Genomic DNA, 6898 nt, shown 5'->3' on the forward strand with positions numbered 1-6898 from the left:
CATCACAGGGCAATGCATAATGGTGAAGTGACACATTTACAGATCAGCTGGGCAATATCTAAAAAAAGGTAAAGGATGGTTATGTTCATGGAAGCATTAATGTATGTGCTGATCATGAGCCGAAGCCACTTGATAACAGGGTTTCCCCCTTCACACCCCATACGGATGCAATCTAGGGTTACATCCCAGAGAGAGCCAGCTAAAATTGAGGATTTTAGCTTCCCCTGAGTTTTACATCAACAAAATATGTATGAATTAGAAATAAAGAAACCTAAGACAATATTGAAACGACTAAGGGCTAGCCAGATCAAGCTCTGTTAAGGTGACCCACAAGGCATGGCAATGTTCACGGAAGCAATGTATGTGCTGATCATGAGCCGAAGCCACTAGATATCAGGGCCGAAACAGGGTTTCCCCCTTCACAGCCCATATAGATGCAAGCTAGGGTTGCATCCCGAAGGGAGCCTGGCCGGCTAAAATTGAAGATTTTAGCCTCCCCTGAGTTTAACATCAACAAAGGATGTATGAATTAGAAAAAAAGGAACATAAGATAGATTTGAAAGGGCTTAGGGCAAGCCAAGTCTAGCTCTGTTAAGGTGACCCACAAATAAGGCAGTGTGACCCATTTTCTATCCATCTTTTCTATCTTGTGATTGTTTAACCTGACCCTGCCCAACCCCTTTTGTTTCTCTCCTTGAGGGAATTTTATCTGGGTGGTTTTGAGAGTTGCATGAAAAAACTAAACTAAACCAAAGACACTTGACACATCGCAGGGCAATGCGTAATGGTCAAGTGACACATTTACAGATCAGTTGGGCAATATCTAAAAAAAGGTAAAGGATGGTAATGTTCATGGAAGCAATGCATGTGCTGATCATGAGCCGAAGCCACTTGATAACAGGGTTTCCCCCTTCACAACCCAAACGGACGCAAGCTAGGGTTGTATTCCGGAGGGAGCCTGGCTGGATAAAACTAAGGGTTTTAGCCTCTCCTGAGTTTAACATCTACAAAAGATGTATGAATTCGAAAACAAGGAACCTAAGATATATTTGAAAGGGCTTTGGGCAAGCCAAGTCAAGCTCTGTTAAGGTGACCCACAAAGGAAGGCAGTATGACCCATTTTCTATCTTGTGATTGTTAAAACTGACCCTCCCTAACCCTTTTTGTCTCTTGGAGGGAATTTTATGTGGGTGGTTTAAAGAGTTGCAGTTGTATAGCCCCTGCCCCCATGAGTTTAACCCCTAGAAAAGCTGCATGAAAAAAATAAACTAAACCAAAGACACTTGACACATCAAAGGGCAATGCATAATGGGCAATTGACGCATTTACATATCAGCTGGGCAATATCTTTAAAATAAGGTAATGCATGGCAGTGTTCATGGAAGCAATGCATGCGTTGATCATGAGCTGGAGCCACTTGATAACAAGGTTTCCCCCTTCACAGCCCAAACGGATGCAAGCTAGGGTTGTATCCCGGAAGGAGCCTGGCCGGATAAAACTAAGGGTTTTAGCCTCCCCTGAGTTCAACATCTACAAAAGATGTATGAATTAGAAAAAAAGGAACCCCAGACATTTGAAAGGGCTTTAGGCAAGCCAAGTCGAGCTCTGTTAAGATGGCCAACAAAGCAATGCAATGTGACCCATTTTTTATCCATCTTTTCTATCTTGTGATTGTTAAAACTGATCCTGCCCAACCCTTTTTGTCTCTTCTCTTTGAGGTTTTTTTTTTATCTGGATTGTTTGAAGAGTTGCAGTTGTATAACCCCTGCCCCCCATGAGTTTAACCCCAACAAAAGATGCATGAAAAAACTAAACTAAACCAAAGACACTTGACACATCACAGGGCAATGCATAATGGGCAAGTGACGCTTTAACATATCAGCTGGGCAACATTTAAAAAAAAGGTAAGGCATGGCAATGTTCATGGAAGCAATGTATGCGCTGATCATGAGCTGAAGCCACTTGATATCAGATTTAAGAATTTAGCTTCCCCTGAGTTTTACATCACCAAAATATGTATGAATTAGAAAAAAAGGAACCTAAGACAATTGAAACGACTAAGGGCAAGCCAGATCAAGCTCTCTTAAGGTGACCAACAAAGCATGGCAATTATTCATTGAAGCAATGTATGACCAGGAGCCGAAGCTACTTGATCCTAGGGCCGAAACAGGGTTTCCCCCTTCACGGCCCATATGGATGCAAGCTAGAGTTGCATCCCGGAGGGAGCCTGGCCGGCTAAAATTGAAGATTTTAGCCTCCCCTGAGTTTAACATCAACAAAAGATGTATGAATTAGAAAAAAAGGAACCTAAGATAGATTTGAAAGGGCTTTGGGCAAGCCAAGTCGTGCTCTGTTAAGATGGCCCACAAAGAAAGGCAGTGTGACCCATTTTCTATCCATCTTTTCTATCTTGTGATTGTTAAAACTGACCCTGCCCAACCCTTTTCGTTTCTTCTCTTTGAGGGAATTTTATCTGGGTGTTTTGAAGAGTTGCAATTGTATAGCCCCTACCCCCCATGAGTTTAACCTCTATAAAAGATGCATGAAAACACAAAACTAAACCAAAGACACTTGACTCATCACAGGGCAACAATGGGCAAGTGACGTATTTACATATCAGCTGGGCAATATCTAAAAAAAAGGTAAGGCATGGCTATGTTCATGTAAGCAATGTATGTGCTGATCATGAGCCAAAGCCACTTGATATCAGGGTTTCCCCCTTCACAGGCAATACGGATGCAATCTAGGGTTGCAACCCAGAGGGAGCCTAGCCGGCTAAAATTGAAGATTTTAGCTTCCCCTGAGTTTTACATCACCAAAATATGTATGAATTAGAAAAAAAAAGGAACCTAAGACAATTGAGACGACTAAGGGCAAGCCAGATCAAGCTCTGTTAAGGTGACCAACAAAGCATGGCAATTATTCATTGAAGCAATGTATGACCAGGAGCCGAAGCTACTTGATCCTAGGGCCGAAACAGGGTTTCCCCCTTCACGGCCCATATGGATGCAAGCTAGGGTTGCATCCCGGAGGGAGCCTGGCCGGCTAAAATTGAAGATTTTAGCCTCCCCTGAGTTTAACATCAACAAAAGATGTATGAATTAGAAAAAAAGGAACCTAAGATAGATTTGAAAGGGCTTTGGGCAAGCCAAGTCAAGCTCTGTTAAGATGGCCCACAAAGAAAGGCAGTGTGACCCATTTTCTATCCATCTTTTCTATCTTGTGATTGTTAAAACTGTCCCTGCCCAACCCTTTTTGTCTCTTCTCTTTGAGGGAATTTTATCTGGTTGTTTGAAGAGTTGCAGTTGTATAGCCCCTGCCTCCATGAGTTTAACCCCAACAAAAGATGCATGAAAAAACTAAACTAAACCAAAGACACTTGACACATCACAGGGCAATGCATAATGGTGAAGTGACACATTTACAGATCAGCTGGGCAATATCTAAAAAAAGGTAAAGGATGGTTATGTTCATGGAAGCATTAATGTATGTGCTGATCATGAGCCGAAGCCACTTGATAACAGGGTTTCCCCCTTCACCCCATACGGATGCAATCTAGGGTTACATCCCAGAGAGAGCCAGCTAAAATTGAGGATTTTAGCTTCCCCTGAGTTTTACATCAACAAAATATGTATGAATTAGAAATAAAGAAACCTAAGACAATATTGAAACGACTAAGGGCTAGCCAGATCAAGCTCTGTTAAGGTGACCCACAAGGCATGGCAATGTTCATGGAAGCAATGTATGTGCTGATCATGAGCCGAAGCCACTAGATATCAGGGCCGAAACAGGGTTTCCCCCTTCACAGCCCATATAGATGCAAGCTAGGGTTGCATCCCAAGGGAGCCTAGCCGGCTAAAATTGAAGATTTTAGCCTCCCCTGAGTTTAACATCAACAAAAGATGTATGAATTAGAAAAAAAGGAACATAAGGTAGATTTGAAAGGGCTTAGGGCAAGCCAAGTCTAGCTCTGTTAAGGTGACCCACAAAAAAGGCAGTGTGACCCATTTTCTATCCATCTTTTCTATCTTGTGATTGTTTAAACTGACCCTGCCCAACCCCTTTTGTTTCTCTCCTTGAGGGAATTTTATCTGGGTGGTTTTGAGAGTTGCATGAAAAAACTAAACTAAACCAAAGACACTTGACACATCGCAGGGCAATGCGTAATGGTCAAGTGACACATTTACAGATCAGTTGGGCAATATCTAAAAAAAGGTAAAGGATGGTAATGTTCATGGAAGCAATGCATGTGCTGATCATGAGCCGAAGCCACTTGATAACAGGGTTTCCCCCTTCACAACCCAAACGGACGCAAGCTAGGGTTGTATTCCGGAGGGAGCCTGGCTGGATAAAACTAAGGGTTTTAGCCTCTCCTGAGTTCAACATCAACAAAAGATGTATGAATTAGAAAAAAAGGAACCTAAGATAGATTTGAAAGGGCTTTGGGCAAGCCAAGTCAAGCTCTGTTAAGGTGACCCACAAAGGAAGGCAGTATGACCCATTTTCTATCTTGTGATTGTTAAAACTGACCCTCCCAACCCTTTTTGTCTCTTCTCTTTGATGGAATTTTATCTAGGTGGTTTGAAGAGCTGCAGTTGTATAGCTGCCCCCCCCCCATGAGTTTAACCTCTACAAAAGATGCATGAAAAAACTAAACTAAACCAAAGACACTTGACACATCACAGGGCAATGCATAATGGCAAGTGACGCATTTACATATCAGCTGACCAATATCTTTAAAAAAGGTAAGGCATAGCAATGTATGCGCTGATCATGAGCTGAAGCCACTTGATATCAGGGTTTCCCTCTTCACAGGCAATACGGATGCAATCTAGGGTTGCATCCCAGAGGGAGCCTGGCCGGCTAAAATTGAGGATTTTAGCCTCCCCTGAGTTTTACATCAACAAAATATGTATGAATTAGAAATAAAGGAACCTAAGATGATTGAAACGACTAAGGGCAAGCCAGATCGGGCTCTGTTAAGGTGACTCACACTCAAGGCAAGTCATTGTGACCCATCAATTTTCCATCTATCTTTATTAATCATGTGATTGTATATTGACCCTGCCTAACCCTTTTTGTCTCTTTTCTTTAAGGGAATTTTATCTTGGCGGTTTGAAGAGTTGTAGTTGTAGCCCTCCCCCCCCCCTGAGTTTAACCCTAACAAGATATGCATGAATTTCAAAACTAAGAACCAATGACAGCACAGCGCAAGCCAAGCATACAGCATAAGGCGAAATATAATGGGCAATAGTATTTACATATAGGCAAGGCAAGTTCTTTTAAGCTGATTCACAAGGCAATTAATGGGACTCATTTTCTATCTTATCTTTAGTTTTCTTTCATTTTGATTATAATACTGACCCTGCCTCTAGTAATATGTCTTATATGCATGAGCTACTTTATATACGCATTGATGTAGCTGAGGTCATAATGTATATGCGTACAACTATATGCGCTCATATTTTATCATCGCGGTCCCGGCCCAGCCAGTTGTTTTGCCGGTGTTATTCACCCAATAAAACCATTACAACTTTATAGCATCAAATTTTGCTTGGACTTGTTAATGCTTGTTTGACATGGTGACAGCCAGATGCGGACCTGTGCCTTTACGATTTTATGATAATGGATCAAGATATCTTGAACAGATATGGAACGAGTTTTCTACTTTCGGGCTGCAGCACAGTGAGTATCGACGGTAACTTGTCGTCTACCGGTTATAAAGCTCAGCCAATTCGTTTTGAGTATGTGATCCAATTTTGAGCGATCGTACCGCCGAGAACTGACTATACGTTTTGATGACGCTGTACGTTGTCTCAATTGAGTGAGCATGGTGACTATATAGTTGGAAGTCCTGACCTGGCCCAGGAACGCTAGACCCTAGCCTAGAGGCTAATGCTGGTGATCATGCAGGATTCAGATCTAATCTTGAACAAGATTTGAACGCTATGCTGAACAGCGAATCAAGCGGATCAAGTGGGTTCGAACCCCGGCCGCGTCATACCAAAAGACGTTAAAAGATGGGAGTTGCTGCTACCTTGTTTGGTGTTCAAAAATAAAGGGATAGAGCAACATCGATCTGGCGCTGCTCAGTGGCTGCCGGGCTCACGATCAAATGGGCAAAAAGAATTTCCATTTTCGGTTTAATAAAATTTGGAGTGGACTTTAAAATATTATTATTATTATTATTATTAAAGAGAGCAAGACTTGGCATATTGAACATGAACGCTAAATTTGAACTATAAACGACTAAATTTAGACCATAACAAGTCATGATTAGTTGTTGCAGAGTAATATAACAGAATTGCTGCACGGATATTATGGACTATAATTTATAGTACAAAATAGTACTGGTATTAGTAGAAGTAGGCCTAGATCTATATGAACTTCAGTTGATGCATTTAAATTCATTCATGCATGTGTAGCCTGTAGTTATACTGTAAGTCTGTAGGCCTAAGAGTAAGACAAGTGTAAGACTAGTTTCAACAGTGTGATCTGATTCTGTGAATTCTGTCATTTTCATTTCATGCTAGATAGGATCTAGATCCTGTCAAATATTGATATTTGTATCAATGTGGTTCTACTGTTGTATGGAAGTAACTTAGCATACAGTAATTTTGTTGCATGAGCTAAATCATCATATTGAGTCGGAATGACAAAAGTTTTGTTCACACATTGGCAATTGTCTTTAACCTGTAAAGTTTGTATTTGAATATATATTATAAAAGCAATTGTTTGCACTGCTGATGTTCTCGTACTAAGGTTTCAATAATGGGTATTGCCATGGCTAGTGGAGCTATTCCAAGTCCCAGGATGGACTGGTCCAACCCGGACCGTTCATAACCATTGCAAGAGTTTAAACAAGTTGCCAACTTGTGGTTCAAAAAAAAAAGTGTCC

At 41.4% G+C, this 6898-nt stretch overlaps 1 long non-coding RNA gene across 1 annotated transcript; it reads right to left on the reverse strand.

Moving 5' to 3' along the window:
* Positions 1–1515: 1515 nt before the first annotated feature.
* LOC115925553 lies at positions 1516–3246 on the reverse strand. The gene is made up of 2 exons (XR_004064787.1): positions 2308–3246; positions 1516–2039 (listed from the first exon to the last, which is right to left on the reverse strand). It is a non-coding gene; the product is annotated as an uncharacterized LOC115925553 (long non-coding RNA).
* Positions 3247–6898: the final 3652 nt, after the last annotated feature.

Source organism: Strongylocentrotus purpuratus, unplaced genomic scaffold, assembly GCF_000002235.5.
Source record: "Strongylocentrotus purpuratus isolate Spur 01 unplaced genomic scaffold, Spur_5.0 spur5_scaffold_18, whole genome shotgun sequence".
NCBI lineage: Eukaryota > Metazoa > Echinodermata > Echinoidea > Camarodonta > Strongylocentrotidae > Strongylocentrotus > Strongylocentrotus purpuratus.